Consider the following 17,017-nt stretch of genomic DNA (forward strand, 5'->3'; position numbering starts at 1 on the left):
CCATAAGATGAAGTCTACAAATATTTTTTTCTTCTACATCTGAAGATACTTTATTACTTCCTAAGATTGAGACACTGATGCATAGCAATGTTGACCATGCTGTCAATCTGAGGGTCATTTTCACTACGCTTGTGTGCAACATAGAGATCAAAGTAATCCATAATCACTCACAATGGAACCTTTTCCCCATTTCCTCAAAACTGTGAAGGAACTGATGACCATTAACTAAAAAAAAAAAAAAATTCTGAAAACATGATTTCTAATATTTAGCTGAAAGCCTGGTGTCACTTGTCCAAAGAAAACCACAGTTTCTCTTCTGTGTCATAGGGCAAATAGCAAATCACTGTGAGAATGGCAAGAAAGTCATCTGTTCTGACCATTAACATAGGCTGTGTTAAAGTCTGAACAAAATAGATCAAAGGGAAACCATAGAAAAGCCACTCATGTGGGAGCAGCAACAGACCCGAGGTAGAAGGAAAGAACTCAGGTTTATCCCGTACTTGTAATTGTGGTGTAGCTGGATATCAGGACTATCCTTGGGTGCACATCCTGTACACTAAAGTCACCAACTCCTGGGTGGAGTGGTCCAGGAACTCAGCATATCTTTGTGTAGAAAAGACACTCGGCTGGCTTGAGAGAGTAAACTGGGCTGAGACAATGTGACAGACTTGGCTCATTAGTTCAGGTGGGGATTTCAGGCAGTCCAGAAGATTCTCCCCCAGACAGCTCCTGCTGTGCCAAGACTAATGTTGCATTTAAGAGAACCTGGGTTCAGAATCTGGCCCTTCTAGATGGTTCCTGCTGCAGAAATGACATGGATAAAATACTCATAAATAGTCAGAAGAAACAGTTCCCACAAATGCGGGAACAGTCACTTTGTAAATGGGAGTTGGAGATAATTGAATTCTATGATCCAGTGAGGTAAGCAACTCTAGCAATGGATGTACACGTGCTGGAGTGGTCATGCAGGACCACAGTCCATTTTGGCTATAAGAACTGAGCAGAACAGCACTTCAGGCAATCTCACCTGCAACTCTTACAACAGACTCAGATTGCCACACAGACAGCAATGACCGTCCCGTTCAAGAGATTTGATTTCCCATGCAAGTTATATTTTATGCCAAGGTCCCAATAATTTACAGTTTTAACAAACACTCTGCCTATGGGTGTCTGTCAACACTAAGTCTGTTGTCACTTACACAAAGTGTGGTGGGTGAAAATATTCCCAAAGAGACAAATGGGATAGTGGAACAGAAAATGGCCCAAGAAGGGTAGGGAGCGGAGGAGACAGAAGCCCTCCTTCTGACAGGTAAGCAAACAAGTGCTGACACTTGAGCAATAGATACAAGAGTATCAGCTCTTTCATGTGGGGTTTGGTGGTGGTTTTTTTTCTTCACTCTCTGGGTATGTTCATATCATATTTGGATGCGTTAGGAAAGAAATGTGTCCTTTTGAAGATGACATTTAAAGGTTTTGGACAAGCCTTAAGCCTCGAGAATTAATTCCCCCCACAATCAAGATACTTAGTGCTGCTGCCATCTACCACTCTCTCCTGGACACTGGTGGCTGGGATTTTTTTTCTTTTTATTGCCTCCTTTTGCTTTTCCTCCCATAAACTCTGTAGGAACTCAATTTCAATAGAAACTCTGATTTTTGATTAACAAGATCATTGTTAATTCTTTATGGTAATTGCTAGTTATATTTGTGTTACAAATTTACTTCACTGAAAACAAGGTACATAATTCATTAAGGCCTCCTTTGGGAGATGGAAAATCAACTGACTGATAACGGTCAGTTCTTGAGAATGTTGCGAAAAGCATCAGGGTAATGAGCAAGCAAGTCCTGCCCTTTCAGCTTTAAATTATTCTGTCATTTTTAGTGATGATGTTTTTCTTGTCTTAACTAGCAATAATAAAGACTTTTGCGCTGTTATGCAAACGATCCAATCCTGATCTCCTCATCTACTCGCTTACATAGATGAGCTTTCAAACCATGTGGGAATACTGTCATTTTGTACTATGGCAAGGGACAAAATCCTCACTGATTTTTTTCTTACTTGGCTTGGAATTGGTAATTGTGTTGTACACACTGAAGACTAGCTAATTTGTTCCTAAATTTTTGTCATCTAAAACTGTAGCTGCTAATCTGCAAAGACAGACATTCCTTCCAATTTTCATATCGGTGGGTGGTCCCTGGACCATGGAAGCAAGCTCACACTAGTATTACAAATGTTTTCCTGTTTGCCCATGTAAAATCTTGAGCATCAATGTATGGGGGCTTCTCAAAAACAAAAGCTGTGATAAGGTTTTGTTGAAGTAAGTGCCATTGGCCTTTTAGGTGCTTTGAAATATTCAGGTTCAGTTGTTGTTAAATCCTGAAGAAATTTCCCTTTCACACAAAGAAGATGCAAAACTTCCGGCACTTTTCACTACCTTCTCTGTTCTCACCTATCAAAATAACAAGTATGATCCTAAATGCTTTAATGTAATAATTATTTGCCCAATAGAGAGAACGTTTTTTGAATAATATAATGAAAAACCGTCTAAATACATTAAGAAACAAATTAAGAGGAAACCAAGGGAGTTTTGCTGCAAATATTTCATACATGCATCTAGATATATAGTATGTGCACATATAGATACAAACACAAAAGATAGGTTTACACGCTTTTTGAACACAGGCAACATACTTGTTCATTCCTAATTGTAAGTTATCTTCTCAGGGACTAAACAGATTTACATATTACTATTTACATGTTTTAAAGTTTCACCCCAGACCAAAAGGAAAATTATTGTAACTAACTGATCCACTTTAAGAAGAAGGTGCAATTTAATACAATTGTGTCACTGGATTTCATTATGTAAGCTGTTCTAAAGAGAACATACTAACAGGTACCATAATAATCAACAAAACTAAGATAAATCTCTCATTAAAGCAGCCTCAGAAGACCAGTTTATTTAGCCTATAGCAGTGCTGTGTTATCATTATAGCCAGAATGAAGCCGGCAAGGAAGTCCTGGCAAAGGTTTGAGAAAGAACAAGCCAGTTTTGACAAAACTAGGGTAGAGAAAGAGACCATTTATATACTTTAAAGAGCTAGAAGTTTGTAATACCATAGAGCAATACAAAAATTTACAGTCTCATCTATCTGTTGCAGGAGCCTGTGATATCGTTAACTATCAAGAGTTTCAGGACACACTTTTGATATAGAGTTATTTGCCCTCTGAGTTATTACTGACTAGAGTAATTGTTTAATCTGGGTGCAGAAAATTTAATTTGCCCTCTTGGTGCATTTTATCAGAGTGGGGACCTCTTCCATAGTTCTACCAAAAAGACAGAAAAATAAGTTTTCTGGTACCACTCATAGGCGCACACACACAGAGACCTTACTATCACTTTCATACAATTTTAGTGCAGTGGCTCAACTGGAATAGCTTTTGGACACCTGTACGTTGCAGTGCAAGATGTAGTACATTATTGTTTGTGACACCCTCAAACACCAATGTACTAGGCTACAGATTGCTCTGAGCCCAATAAATCTTTACAAACTCATCTAGAGTGGTGGAGGAACGCTTTCCTCCCTCCCCCCCCCCCCCTTTCTCCCTTCTGTTTGGCAGAGCTGGGTTTTTTTGTGCAGGCATTCTCTCTCAGATTCTGTCAGCCTGGGGAATTCTATTTTTCTGTTTTGTAATGATGGAGAAAGGCCTAGAAAGCTGTTCCAGCTTTGTAACGCAACAGTTAACATTAAGAAGATTCAGTTATTTATGCAGTTAGAAGGAAGAAAGAGAAAACTTATCTCAACAGCTAGGTATATTATTACTATTGTATTTTAAATGCTGTGAAAGCTGTAAAATAAAGCCAGTTCCTAGGGAGAGTTGGCTTTTATTCTCACCTCCTCAGTTTCTACATGCAAAAGACTGTTGCAAGCAATTGGAGCTCCACCTATCTCTAAGTGGGAGCTACATGCACTCTACAGTGTGTTATCTTTAAAGCCAGGTAAGATCAAGAGATGTTCTGGCTGTGTCTACACAGATACTCCCATCAAACAGCTCTCCAGCTACATTTCAGTTTTCAGGCACCCTAAATTTGCATATGCACTGCTGGGTTTATTGCGCATTAAGCTCATCCATGCAACAGGCAATTGTTTTGGGCTAACAACAGCTTTCTGCTATCAATATGCACAACACTGTAGTAACCAAACTCAAACCCTGGGTTTACAGTGGACAGGTTGCAGGGGGTGGGAGGGAGAGAAAAAGAAAAGAAAATATCCCTTGCTATGAGACCCTAAATTTTTTAATCACTTCATGAAATTACTTTCATGCATTTTTGACTCACAGGTGTAGAAACTGTACCATTCCCTCCTCTGCCTCACTGTGTATGTTTGTTTATTTTTATACTTCTTTCCCAGAAGTTATTGATAACATGCTGACAGACACAACACCTCACGCAGACACTCTGGGAGCGCATGTATGAGAACACATTTTCCACGTCACTCTCAGTGAATTTACAGCCCAACATACTGAGAACAAAGAGCAATCTGCCGCTCAGCATCAGAGACCCCAAGATCCACCCTTGAGAGAAATGTCTTAAAAGCAGATAACTTTTGTAATTTTAGGTTCTGCTTCAAGCAAGCAAATGATGAGAACAAGCTGGCAATAACTGTGCAGAGAGAGAAAGAATCAGCTAACCTACAGAAACCCTCTGGAGGCAAGGTTGGTAGCCTGACTCATTTACAAGGTTGGGGAAGGCGGCAAAAGGGTTTTGGTTGGGTTTGGGGTTTCTTTAGGTTAGTATGGCTTTCAGGGCTGAATTTTACATCAGCAGAATTTAAAAAAACCAAACCAAAAAACAGGCAGTCACTAAACTGAAAGCAGATTCAGTTGTCCAGGAAGGCAAAACCTCTCTGTGAATGCTAGAAAGATATTTCCTTACTGAACTTGGGATACTGGTGGTACTAACAAAAGAATAGTTACTGTTCAAACTCACAAATCCCAGCCTTGCTTCATTCAATTCTTTCCAGCTCTGATCTTCCCAAATCAACATCTCACCTGATAAAATTAACCTCTCTCTATGAGCACATTAGTTGTGTTCACACCAATTAGTCAGCTGTAATTAGCCTGCAGGCACTTCTAGCCACATAGTGAGACTATTTCTATTTAGATGACAGAAAACAGTCAGATTCAAGAAGCCAGATTTTAAAGGTAAGTTGAAGAGATCACTTATGTTGAGGCAGGAGGCACTCATACAGTGTTCTTGCCACTATTTGGCTGAGCTCCACCCCAATGTGAACAGCCAGTTCCAAGCCCAAATAGAGCTAATTGTTCCTCTTCAGGGAAACTTCTTCCAAAGTTCAGTGCTGAAGCATTGGTAGACACTACTCAAAACTCCTGAGTTGTTTACTATGAGCAATTTGTCCACACAAGTACAAGGAAGGATAGATATATAGTGAGAGACAGGTAAATGTTTCTTATTTATGCATCCCAAAGAGGGCCAAAATGCTAAATTACCTCCTCCTTAGCATCTGATTATATTTTTTCCTTATGAGCAATGAAACAGCAAAATTAAAGTTAAAAATAAAGAGGGTTCAGAGACCTGGTGTAACCAAGAATATTCATCCGAAGTACAATGGAAGCCTAAAAGCCCCATAAATATTTCCAGGAAAGGATGCTTCCATATGCACAAGAGTCCCTTTTTAGAGGTTTAGAGAACTTTGAAGCCTGAATTGGGGATGTTTTAATTTACTTCCAAAGGGAAAGTAATGCCAGGAACTAGAGAATCTGAATTGTTACGACAGAGACTCCTAAAATCACCTTAAGTTGGGAGCTGGCTGAAGTTCAGGCAGCATGAATCTGCCTTCAAGTCCTTTTTTAAGATCAACCATTAGACATCAGTCTCTTGGTCAACAAAGCTGAGGTGTTTTGCAACACGTAGAAAAAATTCAGTTGCCAACATTGTCAAACAGCAGTTGTTGGGATAGGGTGGTATATCATCTGTCCTGTTCTACAAGCAGGAAAGAAATCTGAGAAAGGAAAGTCAGTTATAAAATTACCAAGAAATAAAAAAAAAAAAAAGAGGAAGACACCAACATCTTTCTTTTTTCCCCGCTGTGATTTCTCCAGTTCTTTGCCATTGCTGAACGCTGGTATCAATTTGTAACTCCAGCCCTGTGAGCTGAATGATGGGTGCTCCGCACCCCTTCAGGCTGGGGCCAGCAGCAGGTCTCTGTTCAGACAGTTCAAATTGATTTTTTTGAACACAAAGGCAGACTAGTGAAGGAAGGCACATGCTGTGCAGAATGTACTGGGGGGAAAAAAGGATTTCCTATCATGTATAAAATTCTGACATTTCAGTGTTTGTTTTTGCCCCAGATCTCATTGCAAAAGTTTAAATTTAGAGATTTGTGGGAGATGCAAATTTCTTATGTCTCCTTAAAGAATCATTTCAGAAAAGACTTTTTCAAAACTGTCAGAACATTCTGGTGATATACAGTATGCTTAGAGTTTATGATAGAAGAGAAATATAAGAGTTTTAAACATTATCAATACAAAACACTTTAAGACTTTTACACTGAAAATAGTTAAAATGAGAAATCTTCGTATTTTGAAGAAATGGTTTGTTGGATAAAAACTTTTCCATTGAAAAATTTTTGTCTGGTTCTACTTACAAGTCAGTGAGGTGTATTTGCTTTCTACAGTAAACCCAATCTACAGTTAGGCAGAGCTGAATTATTGTTCTTTGGGCAGCCTTGGTTTCGTAACATATTCCATGCATAGAGCACTTCTTACCTGGGGATCTCAAAACATTCTGCACAGGTGACAGGCAGGAGCACACTGCACCTGTACCATTGTGAGGTTTGTTTCAGCCTGGTCCACAGCTGAAACCTAAATCCGCACTCAGCCACGTGGCACACATGATGGTTCATATCCAAGCTTCTCTCCAGCCAGCTGAACAGTTGCCTTGTCAGGCAACCCAGCCCAGCGCGTGCTGCTGCCCTGCCCCCAGGTACAGGCTGGCTCAGCCTTGGTGACCGTGCCTGCCACTTGAACCCAGCTGTGTCTGAGGGGAGTTGCCCAGGTGGCAAAATTAGGTGGAGGCTTTTTGCTGCCAACCTGCTCCTCACTTGTACCCTGTCCCTTATCTGCGCAACTCTGTACCAGAGCTACAGGCTTACAGAACCTCCGTACTTATTTGAATGACAAAAAAGTCCAAAACTGGAAATACAGTGTTTCAGGAATCTTGAGGGTTGGGTAGGAGAGAATTCAAATGATCTCCTGTCACCTTCGAGATTTTCCATGTCTGCTTGCCCAGAAGGTCAGACCCACAGGATGACATGGAAATATTTCTGAAGAAATCTTCCTTTGTTCCCTTCCTTTCTGTGGGAGAGAGAAAAGAAAGCAAGCAAGGAGCTATTTTTCCCACCCTTTTCTCAAAAAAGGTTTTGCCTTGACTGCCCTGTAGACCCGTTTTTTCCTCTCACTGTTATTTTAATGTCAAAAGCTTGTTAAAGAGCAATGGTTAAACTTTCAGGATCATTACTTTTTCTTGCTCCTGTCTAGAGTTTAAAGCCCTCATTGCAAGGACACACTCCTTGTGGTGACAAGCGGAAGTCATTCTTCTCCTATGGGGTGACATCTTATAGATCTATAAGAGATGTTAATAATAATTTAAATAAACATGTTATTGACTGTCCCTATAACCTAGTGGTTGAGACCAGCCAAAAAAATCAGTCTTTCTCTTCTGAGATCTGTAGCATAAGATCTTGTGCAGTTATCTCCTTATGAGACCAGATTTCATCCAGATACTAATCTACTGAATTGATGTCAAATCAGACCACTCTTGATTTTATGGTAGGCATGTATTAGAGCAATATACAATACTGGAGTGATATTAGGGAGGTACAGAAGAGAGTTTCACTGTTGGCAATCAGTATTCACTTCTCAGGTAGACCACAGCAGCCGCAGGAAAACGCAGATTGCTCTTGCACTAGAAGATTTCATCATGACTAGTTTAAACTTAATCATGGAAAGAAAACACATAACTTTCAACTTTTCTAATCCTCTTCCACTGTCACATTCATGTGATTTTCCAAAATGACAAAGTTTGTCTATAAGGCTGATGGAAAATTCATTGCAGTTGAAGGTGTTTGGACCTGCTGCAGTCCAGGCTCCTTATCTAGCCAAAAACCCTTGCCAGTCCCACCTGCCAAGCTTTTGTCAAGTTGTTGTAGATGTGGTGTTTCCTCCACTCTGCGGCCATAACAATGAGTGTGCCAGCTACTTCTACGCTGCTGAATCCTCATCTGGGCAAAATTCTTGGCCCTGCTGCATCTGATGGCACTGACTCTGTGGATATCAGTCCAGTCAGTGTTTCACCCCAAGTTTCTGTCACTCCCATTACAGCCTGCCACCTTCTTGTCACAGCTGCTGCAAGCAACTGCTGTGTGCTTGCCTAGCAGGGCTTTATATTACTTGCCAAGAAGCTATATTCAATGTTAGTTATTAGGCTTTGATGCCTTCTGCCAAAAATAAAAACAGTTTCTATATGGATTAATTGATGACAAACAATCTTCAGTCAGTATATTTAATTGTCTGGTGCTGCAAAACAATCTCTCTCACAAAAAGCTGCTTGAAACCAAATCAGCCTGAAAAGATCTTTTCCTTTAAATTACAGTGGTGCTCAGTCTTTCTCAGATATTGTAGCTCAAGTGAATTACTGGAAAGAATGGATACTGAGAACAAAAGAAAAATGATTGGCAAGAATAGAGGCTGATAGGATTGAAATAAAAACCTTCCAGTGGGGAGGCCTGAGCATAACTGCATGTCTTTGCATATTTCCCCAAGGAAGAAGGTAACAAATGGTTTTGGCAGGAGGGAGACATTTTAAGGCAGCAAAATAAAAGGGTCATGTATCAAACCAAATTGTGTTGGCTTTGAGATATATTAAATCTTTACATGATCTTGTTTTTCTTTACAAAGCTTTTTTTCTGTTTAAAGAAGCTGAAGATTCAACATTTGAGTTTCTTTGATAATAATTATACACTGCATATTTCTGCATTTCTGCCTATATGCATTGAATGTAAGATTATAACATCCCCACAAAAAGCAAACTTCAATTTAAGGAAACATTAAGGTTGCAAAGACTGCAAAATCAAGCAAAATTATGAGATGCCAAAGTTCTGATTGCTTGTACTTCCTTAATTGAATCTCCCAAATTAAAGCATAGGAAATGGCTTTTAATTGCACACTCACACATACCTACAAACCTATAGTTTCTTTGCCTCATACAGTGAACAAAATGTTTCCTGCCAATGGGTAGCTTGAGCATCCTAAAATAACACAGAACAGGAATTACTTTGAAGAGGTATCTAGTATCAGGCCTACTGTGGGAGTCAAAGAAACATTTTAAAATGCAAACTTCGTAAGAGGAGACAAAAAGAACAACCACACTGAGAATGCAGGAAAGAAGTGAAATGAAACCATGAAAGAATAGAGGGAAAGGACAGAAAGGAGAGGAAACAAAGCCTGTGGTAGGATGTGTTACAGAGAGGATTATTAGTTCACTCCTGGGAATTGAGTGGGATCCAAAAAGCTGAAAAATGGTCAACTGCTTAAGGATGAAAAGAATCCTGGAATCTGCAATAAAGAAAAATAGTGCCTCTCAAAAAATTGTTTTTTCACATCTGCAATTTTCACTTGCCCTTGTTTTGTTAAGGCAACATCAGTTGGCTACCCAGTATAAATCCTGAAGCATTTCCCTCATGCTTAAAGTCTCCAGTTTAAACAAACAACCTAGTGATTATGCAGTTCCCTGTCTTTTCCCCTTTTAAAATCTGCTGACAGTGTATATTAAGGCAGCAACATTTCACTGCTCTTAAATAAATTTGTGACAGTTTTTCATTCTTTTTTTTTTTTTAACTCCAGTATTCTACAGTCATGCAGAGAAATGTAAATCTCCTCTTGCCAGTTCATTTAAGAAAGGCTCTGGAGGGGAAAAAAATAATCCTTCACAAAAAGTAATATTCTATAAGGATTCCAAACAAAAGGAAAAAACCAAATAAACCAAACAAGCAAAATAATAATAAAAAACCAAACAAAACCAAAAAACAATTTTGTATCCCAAGGCCTGTTTTTCTGGAACATATATAAAGACTGTTTTGCACCTCATGACAGATGATTCAGGACCCTTATATTCCAGTTTTATTTAAATAAAGGAACAAGATACCCAGCAATAATCTGAAACGTCACCCAGACCCTGATACGTGTGAGCAGGATACAGTCTGCTTTATGTATTTAAAGCATTTTTTTCTAACAGAGTTCATTATTCTCAATGAATATAAGACTCCAACAGTCAGTGATAGGAAAACCACAGGGAATGAAATACTTTTAGGCATGTGTAGAGCAACTGTGCCTAATATCCTCATCAGACTTTCACACTGGAAGAGAACAAATACCATATGGAAAAATAAGGACCAAACTTCAAGTCACCCTCTGTTCAATGGAAAATAATTTGCGTTAGGAAAGGCCCCCTCAGGATATCAGAAGGCTAAGCTGGCACTGTGTACATACATCCAATTCAGCCATGCACAAAGGAATTATTCTGACAACTGCCATGACAAACCCAGCAAAACAAAACAATTAAGCTCTACAGTTGGGATCTCTCTTCACAATGAGCAATAGCTGCAATAATGTTGCTGGCTCAGCTGCAAGCCTTTGGTCCCTCCATCCCACTGCTTCCTGCTTCACTTTTTTTTTTTTTTTTTTTTTTTTTTTTTTTTTACACACTTCCAGAAAGTGTTCCCATCCTCTCTGTCCCCTCTGGGGCACAGCAGTCTCTTCATGGGAAGCTTTTGCCAGGACTCCAGAACATTGGAACAGTTTACATTCATGTACAAGATGTCTTGGGGAAAGCAGATTAGTGCTGGAACATTGCATGAGTAAAGGCACATGAAGATAAACTGGGGGCAGTGCCTAAACAGAAAGATGAGATGAGTTAGCTGCTTGATATTGTTTTCTGTCATCCCTTGTATTTGGCAAGAAACAAAGAGAGAGCATGAGGCAATTTTTTTCATTTTAAACAAAGACTGATTTCAGTTTGCCATTCCTGACCAAGCTTTCATTGCTGGTTATTTCTGTAACTGAGGGTGATCTGGGTTCAAATTCCTCCTTTAGCTAAAGAAAAAAAAAAATCTCCTATCACCCAGTTAAGAGGTGGGAGGCTCTCACACTCCTTCCCCTGGATGGTGCTTCATCTTACAGAGAATAATTACCATGCTTTGCTTAAGCAACAGAGAGAGTCCTAGTTGTTAGTCCACTCACCCAGGAAGGACAAGATCAGTTATACTTAATATTCTCAAGAGATAGTACTTCATAGTATAATTTTTAAAAGCGCGCAAATCATTGCTATGTCCACTGTTTCAATTAATCTAAATACAGGTTTATCCCACGATATTCAATCACCAAGTGAGGGAGAAAGAACACCCTTCAAGGGGATCCCTTAAAGATATTTCTCCACCCTCATTTAAGTGTGCCTTAGTTCCACAGCACAGCATAGCTCATGCCACATATTCATTTAACTTTTATTTTATTCTGGGAGCAAAATATTATGATTCTTGAATATTTTTTGTACAGCTTGGATGAATGTATTCAATAAATACCATCCAACCCTTAAATAGATATACAATATCCTTCTACTATTTCTACAAAATAAACTAAAATACATGTATCTGTATATAGTCTATTCATTATTCACAGCTAACAGCCTTCCCCCTCCCACCTCCCCACTTCAAAGGATGGATTCAGTGATCCTGTTTCTCTCCACATCTTAATTTACCACCCATCTAGGGTATCTCTCTACACTAACAACTGTTGTGCCAGTTCCTGCATATAGAGTTGATGACAGAAACACCCAGGCTTTTCAAAACATATCAGCACTTCCTCTTCAGCCCTTCAGACATGTAGTCATTGAACAGTCCCCAAATACCTAAATAGCTACCTTTCTCTCCAAAAATCCAAGAAAAAGCCTCAAAAGCCAGGGAACCAAAATTAATTTCCCAGAATAGCAAATGAAATCACAGCCCAATTAACACTGTTACAGTCACTAATGCTTCTACCTGTTAACAGTAAAAGTAGAAAGCAACTATGGCCCAAGGCCAAATAGATGCTTCTACCCATACTACATTATCAGCAGTGTCTTTAAGGGATTGCTCTTGGAAAAAGGGCACTGGAAGTCTTGATATTTGGGTAGGAAGACAGAGTCTAACAGTATACAAACTCGTTATACAGTGGTGATCTAGGCTTGCTGATGCTCTTCAGGCAAGATAAGAGCAAATGTTCACAACCCAACAGGTCATGGTGACCCTAGCTGTTTTGCTAATATGGAAACAGTACTTCAGAATTTTATCAATAGAATAAGGCGTCCCAAATACAGCGTGAGAGCATATATGTGTGTGTGAGTGTGTGTGCATATATTTATATATCCTGTATTTTTTTTCAGTTCAGGAAATCAAACTAGAAACAGTAACAAGGATTAAGTAGGCCTGGCTCAGTGTCAGCCTAATCTGACAGCGAGCAGTGTGGTCACAGCTCTGGAGGGAGAGACCGTTCCAGTGCCCATGGCAGCCACAGGATTGCAGCCCTGCAACATTGTCTTGCATTTGGCTACGCGTGCTGGCAACACAGCCATTGCCAGACCACCCTATGGCACAACTCCCCCAAGATCAAACTCATGTTCTAGGGAAACACCATCTTGGCTGAGGAAGTCTGCAGTGCAGTGTGGCACCCAAGCAGCTTTACAATACATGGAAATCCTAAACCACGGCTAGCTCCTGTGCATTCCCTGGTGGCCTAGAGCAGTAGCATGACAACCACAGCTGACGTACCAGCAGCCTTGTGCTAGTATAGGGAATGGAAACAGCAAGATAAAGATGTCTTTTTAATGGTGATGGCAGCATGTTGCAGGTCATTTTCTGGTATTCTGATACCACAGGCCTGGCTGGGACTCTACACAGGCTTCCTTGAAAAAAAGGCTGAAATTATACTGCTGTTCTTTCCCTTTTGACAACCAGTTCATTTTTTCACCACAAACTGGATAGGTGTCATGCCTAGATGTAGCCTAGAAAATGTACTCTGGGCTAAGAATGCATAGAAAAATGTGAAACGGCATGCCTATATTCAAAACCTTGCTCAAGATCATTTCAGAAGCCAGGGCTGAGCTCCAACACGGCCATGGTACTGGTACTGAACATGTTCTGATCATCCTTTTCCTGTCACACAAAAGATTAGTACCATTCAGTTCTTGCATACTTCCTGAGATTAAAAAAAAGTGACAAATTAAGCCCTAATGCCAGCAGCTGTACCTCCCTCTGTGCCAGTGAAGTTTTAGTCACTTCCCCTGCAGCTATGCTTGATACAATGAAGATGTGGGAGCTACGGAGCTGACTGCAAAACATCATTTAACTCAGATAATACTTTTTGTGGAAGTCTGAGAATAACTATTGTCAGGCTGGTGGTGATACAAAAAAGATTTCAGGGTTTTGGTTATTTACACGATTTTAGAACACTGGATTTGGCTAGAATCATGAGAAGTTTTATGATGCATATAGGTTATGTTGAAACAACCCTTCAAATACTTCAGTTGGGAATATTCTTAAGAACTAACTCCATGTCTTTCTTAGTTGTATGCTTGTGCTGGACTCTATTCAATCCTATTAAATTTGGAGTTTAATATTGAATTCATTAACTGTGAATTCCTATTAGATTTGAATTCCTATTTGTATTTGCTTTGGGGGCTGGGGGTGGGACGGTGGCAGGGAGGTAAACAAACACCCACAGACCCACACACAAAAGGGTTTTAGACTTTATCTGAAAGAGAAGGAAGCCCTGGGGAACCAATTTAATACTTTAAGTTTGTCTTATCCTGTTATGCTGTGGAAGGCATTATACTGTCACTGCACTTTGACTAAGCAGAGTGCATGAGAGTGTGTGCTGACCAGAGGAAGAACAATCCTTTTGCTCAGATACAGTTAACACGTAAGCTAATTGTGACACATCAGTCAGCAATCTTGTTAAAATAGCATTGTGCTATTAGCATTTGATATGAAAGCCTGCTCATTACTGAAAACAAACAGGATCAGCAAAGCTGTGGAGTAACATTTTTCACTATTACCCTGGCACTTTGCTATCTTAATTTGACACCTAGCCAAAATAATGTTTTAATTTATATTGCTGCACTTGGGCTAGCAAATACTTTTTCTGATACACACACCAAAAAAAAAAAACAATTTTTCAGCAGTAACAGGATGCTTCTAAACTTTCAATGCAATTGTTCTTTTACTCACAGGCACTGAATTTATGTGTGCTCACAGGCACACAAACTCAAGAAACATCTCTTCTGCCAAAAGGAAACACTGATTTAAGAAATTGTCTTCTTGCTACTCCAGTGCTTACTTTGTCTTTTTCTGCAGTATAGTTCTTGTTTCACTTTTTATGATCATCTGGGAAATACAATCTACCTAATTTCTTACCATTGCAGGGACCTACAAGTGACACATTTGCTTTCCTGTTTTCTTCCAGGGTTTTATTATTGTTTTAGCTTTTGGTCTTCTACTATTATATAAAAAATAGCTACTGAGTGGTTTGTGGCCTGCGTGAACGGTGGAAGGTGGAGTGGACGTTCTGCATGTCTTTCTGAATGCAGATTCTACTATATATTGCCTGTGATAACAGGGAAACTGACTTAACCCACCTGGCCATCTGACTTTTTCCAGTGCTATGCACCTATGATGTAAAAACCAAAGGCTTAAGTATATAAGTTAAGAGTATACAGTCTAACAGGAATTTGTATTAGAAACAACTCAGAGAAAAGCTCCAGACAAACCTAAAAGAAAACCTACTTGAGAGAGAACACATATTGCAGCACTTGCTAGCTTGAACACAGCACTTTTGTAAAGTGGTTATATGGCTCCCAGTTCAGAGCTGGCTTATGCCAACCAGCTAACAACATAGTATAACATGAAAGATCAAGAAGATCAAACATACCCACTAAAGCAAAATATTTTGTCATCTTTAGTTGGGAAACAAAAGCTGAGTGAAAATATAATCATGCCTTATAAACGTTCTTGTGAAGACAATACTAGAAGTACATACAACACCTAAAAGTAAAGGACAAAGTTAGCACAAAAATAAAAGACCATAAAGAGGTGTTTTCTGACCATTAGACCAGTCAGATTTTGAAGCAGTAACTGTACAGTGAGGACAAAGATCTAAGTGATTTTAAGACAGAGCAAATCACTTTTATCATCCGATATTACATGAACTTCTAATAGCAAGACATGGGACTTGATTAATGCTGCAGTTCCCTTCCTATTCTGGGGCCCGTTCATTTCATCAGGCCTTCATGTTTTAGTTGAGTATTATTTTCACAACAGTCCTGAGTTAGCCTTCCTGAAAATTTGTAGTTATCCAGACATCAGAAGGAAGAGACATGAAATCACTGCTGACCTGTGATTTACCCCTAGAATGAAAGACTTCAGATCCTGCTGAGGAACTCGATCTCAAGATTCTCTCATTTGAACACATTGGTTTCTTTCCATCCCCTTTCATCTTTTCATCTTAAACAACTACACATTATTCATCCATATTTCAAAACCATCCTCACTCATTCTCTCTGCTGCACTAACAAGATAATAACTCCTATTTTTTAAGTTGCCAACATAGCATATGCAGTACTTGGCTTTCAACAAAAAAATTACAAATTAGAATACAGGGATGATTAAAACATGAACAGAATGTAGTGCATCTGTCAGAGCATCCTTTCTTATAAGTATCAACCTGTCTAACATCTCTTTAAGGAATGTAGCTGGTTTTCAGAGGTCTAAAGTCAAATACATTGCCTTAGGAAGTAGATTTAGAGCAAACCACAGAGCTCTCTATTTAGTAATTTAAATGACTGACCATTCAATTTATGAGCATTCTTAGCAATAAAATTCAGCCTGAACTTAATAATAGCACATTTTATGTGACAACGATGACAATTACAATCTATAGTTACTGCAGTCACCCTTTGGTCTAGGGAAAGATGACAGTATTAATTACACACACTTGCCATTTGTCAGACTTAACTTGGCAGGCGATTGAGCTCTGAACCATCTTCAGCTTGACTTCTACATTTTCCATTTTCTAATCCACTGGAACGAGGATAATTAGAACAGAGAAAAATGAGAGGCTTTTTCCTAACTTGTTTAAAGATGTACCAAACCTCTACCACGTGTTAGTGGCATATTCAGTAACACCACAGTAATATCAAGGCTGTGCCACTCCACTTAAGAATCTGCCGGCATTTACTTCACAAAAACTAAGCTGCAGAGGTACTGCATATCTCATTCATTTTAATTTGCGTTGGATGAAATGCGACATGAAAAGTCTCTCAGCCCATATGTAGCTTTCACATACTAACATTTCTTACTATTTCTGCCTGGAATTCTATTTTCTGTGCTTGTTGACATTTCTAAACTTCTGGGAGAATTAAAATTGGCTTTCTTTAAAAATTACAAAAAGCATTTCTTAAAATTCTTTGTCAGCTGAAAGGAAAATAATTGGTTCCAGTTTAGGAAAATATCTCCATTTAGGAGAACAGCTAAGTATGTGGTTATTCTGTACTTATGGATGCAATACCACATAAGAATTCAAGGTCAGATTCTGAAGTAGACATGAATTTAAGTATACACGTTAACACTTTCTTGAGCTGGTATATCTATATAAAAAGTCCTTCCAATCAGTTTCCCCAGTACTTACCTACCTGTGGAAAAGAAAAAAAAAAAAAAAAAACACAAAACAGAAACCAAACCAACTCTTCCCATGGAGGCATTTAAAAGGAAGAACTTCAAAGCATGAGACTTAAGTTAACAAATTCAGACCATTTTGGGCTCACAATAAATGGTTAAAAGAAAGAAATAAGTAACACATTTCAAAGTTAAAATACCTTCGTAACAAACATTTGTTCTTTGTCTTTCTTTCACAAAG

The 17,017-nt window shown here is 39.0% G+C and overlaps 2 long non-coding RNA genes across 2 annotated transcripts in view; one reads left to right on the top strand and one right to left on the bottom strand.

Annotated features, from left to right (window-relative positions):
• LOC308063085 overlaps window positions 1-17,017 on the bottom strand; it is a 384,803-nt gene that overhangs the window by 303,183 nt on the left and 64,603 nt on the right. The gene's annotated exons all lie outside the window — the stretch shown is intronic.
• The window catches only part of LOC308063084, a 73,589-nt gene continuing 58,132 nt past the window's right edge, over window positions 1,561-17,017 (top strand). Inside the window, exon 1 of the long non-coding RNA XR_013927842.1 lies at window positions 1,561-4,711. This is a non-coding gene — a long non-coding RNA (uncharacterized lncRNA). The remainder of the gene's footprint in view (window positions 4,712-17,017) is intronic.

This window comes from Falco punctatus (genome assembly GCF_963210335.1).
Source record: "Falco punctatus genome assembly, chromosome: 4".
In the NCBI taxonomy this organism is placed as follows: Eukaryota; Metazoa; Chordata; class Aves; order Falconiformes; family Falconidae; genus Falco; species Falco punctatus.